The 2180-nt window shown below is 38.5% G+C and overlaps 1 protein-coding gene across 1 annotated transcript in view; it reads left to right on the forward strand.

Moving 5' to 3' along the window:
* Positions 1–1057: 1057 nt before the first annotated feature.
* Positions 1058–2180, forward strand: part of LOC106522024 (inward rectifier potassium channel 16) — an 8852-nt gene continuing 7729 nt past the window's right edge. The window contains exon 1 of the mRNA XM_014014865.1: positions 1058–1157. The gene's annotated coding sequence lies outside the window, so the exon portion shown is untranslated. The remainder of the gene's footprint in view (positions 1158–2180) is intronic.

A 2180-nucleotide genomic window follows, 5' to 3' on the forward strand; every position in this document is an offset into this window, starting at 1 on the left:
CCCATAGCTTTTTTCTTTCTTCTTTTGCAGAGTAGTTTTTTGGAGCGTATGCTCGTGCGTTTTTCTGTATAAAACACAGGATTAAAGCTCTTTTTTAACTCATCCTTCCTATGTGTGTGTATTCTAAACTGCAAAGGTAACGCACTACGTTGCGAAAGACCCTGGATCTTCGTTCCTCCGTGTCTGTCATGTGTGTATTTCTCCGGACGGATGTTCCAAACTGCAAATTTTGTTCTACATTGCATCTTGATGTTGTGTATGAATGACAAATAAACGATTCTTGATTTATTTCTTTCCAATTGACAAGGTTGGTAGTGCTAAAGCGAGCCCTGCTGTTCCCACCAAGAGAAACATCCAGTTTGCAGATTTTGCAAGATGCAGTTTAAATCCGATTCTACCCGATTTTCAAAAAAATGGCCATATCTGCCCCCGATACCGATACTGAGTATCTGATCAGGACATCTCTAATTGTTAACTCTAAATTGTCCCTATAGGTGAGAGTGGTTGTTTGTGTCCCTCTGATGGACATGCAACCTGTCCAGGGTGTCCCCTCACACTCGACTGCTGGATACGGGCACCAATATGACATTTTTTAAACTTTTTATTTTTACAATTGGTGCCCCATAAAATGTTGCATACATTAAAATATCTTTAAAAAAATTAAAGAAGCAGACACGCGGCAGCTAATGTTGAACTCACCGACCCATCGGTCCAGGGGTCTCCAGTTTCCATCGACCTGGATCTGCTGGAGAAAAGAAACGAGGACAAGTTGGACCCATGAGCCCGTTCCCAACAAACACCAACAGATTCAAAAGAAGAGAAAAGCTTTTTTATTTTTGGACAGAAAGGAGAGTCTGGTAGCAGATATTTCAGGAGTTTAATGCAGGGAATAACTCAAAAAGGATGGGAACAAAGGAGGGACACAAGAGGTTTTATTTATGAATTAGCAGTGTGAGTCACATATATATAAGGGGTTGGGTATGGGACTGTGAAGGCCCAGTCTACCTGCAGAGACGCACTCACCTGGCTGATCGACACCATGTGATGCTGAGGGAGGTGTTAATCTTTACTTTTCTTCTTGTGATGTGTGGGACAGCTCATTCCAGCACAGCTCCTCAAAGTCCTGCAGTCGTCTCAGCGTTTAGCAGTTCAACAAGGTAGGAACTGATGTGGAGGATCAGAAAGATTTCTTTTTTTTATTCTCTTTTGTAAATTTATAGAAAATGAGTCGTTGTACAGAATCTGCAGGACAACACTCAGAGCTGAAGCTTTGGAAAACAAAAGCATGTTTTCCCCTTTAGCTCACTTCAAATAATAAAAATTCGATGTTCAAAGTGTCAAAGAGCTAAAGAAAACGTGACTCAACGAGGAAAACAATCAGAAATGTGAGCTGCAGTGTTCAGAGCACAAACACAAAAGATTTGATCCGTTCAGCTTGTTTCACTCTGAAACCTGAGCTGACGTTAAAGGCTTGGGGTTAGTTCTGGTTCGTGTTTCAGAGATTTTTAAAAACCTGCAGACTGGTTATTTAATTCTAAAAACACATCTCTGTGTGTTTTAGTGCTTTTTTGAGAGGCGGCGTTTCTGCTGACACACAACAAGACTGGACTGTTTGATAAATTTGTGTGTATTTGTGTTTTACACAGAGCGTCGGGTCAGAAGTAACAAGAGGAAAAGTCATTCAGTAAATTTAGAGTTTAAACAGAGAAAATGTGAAGCTGCAGCTAATTTACCTTTTAACTTTTCACTTGAACATGATTTTATTATCCTTTATGCTAACTTTTAGCTACATTTAGCTTTTAGATAGCCTTCTGCTATTTTATCAAGCCCTCTTTTAGGTCGTCTTAATTCATTTCGCTAGCTTCTTTAGGCTATTGTTTTGTTTCATTTAGGTATTGTTTTGCTACTTTTAGCTATTTTCTTTCCACATTTAGCTGGGTTTGATGCTTTTAGCTACAGGTATGCTACTTTTGCCTTTTGGCTATTCCTTTGCTACATTTAGCTTTTAGCCTTCTGCTTCTTTTAGCTAAACTTTTGATTCTTTTAACTCGTACTTTAATAAACTGAGCCATACATGTGCTACTTTTGTCTATTGTTTTAAATATTTTTGATTTTTAGATAGTTTCTTATTTATTTCACTGGCCTTTTGTTACTTTTGGCAAGCTTTAAAAAATTTTTTA

The sequence above is a fragment of the Austrofundulus limnaeus genome, unplaced genomic scaffold, assembly GCF_001266775.1.
Source record: "Austrofundulus limnaeus strain Quisiro unplaced genomic scaffold, Austrofundulus_limnaeus-1.0 Scaffold119, whole genome shotgun sequence".
Taxonomy (NCBI): domain Eukaryota; kingdom Metazoa; phylum Chordata; class Actinopteri; order Cyprinodontiformes; family Rivulidae; genus Austrofundulus; species Austrofundulus limnaeus.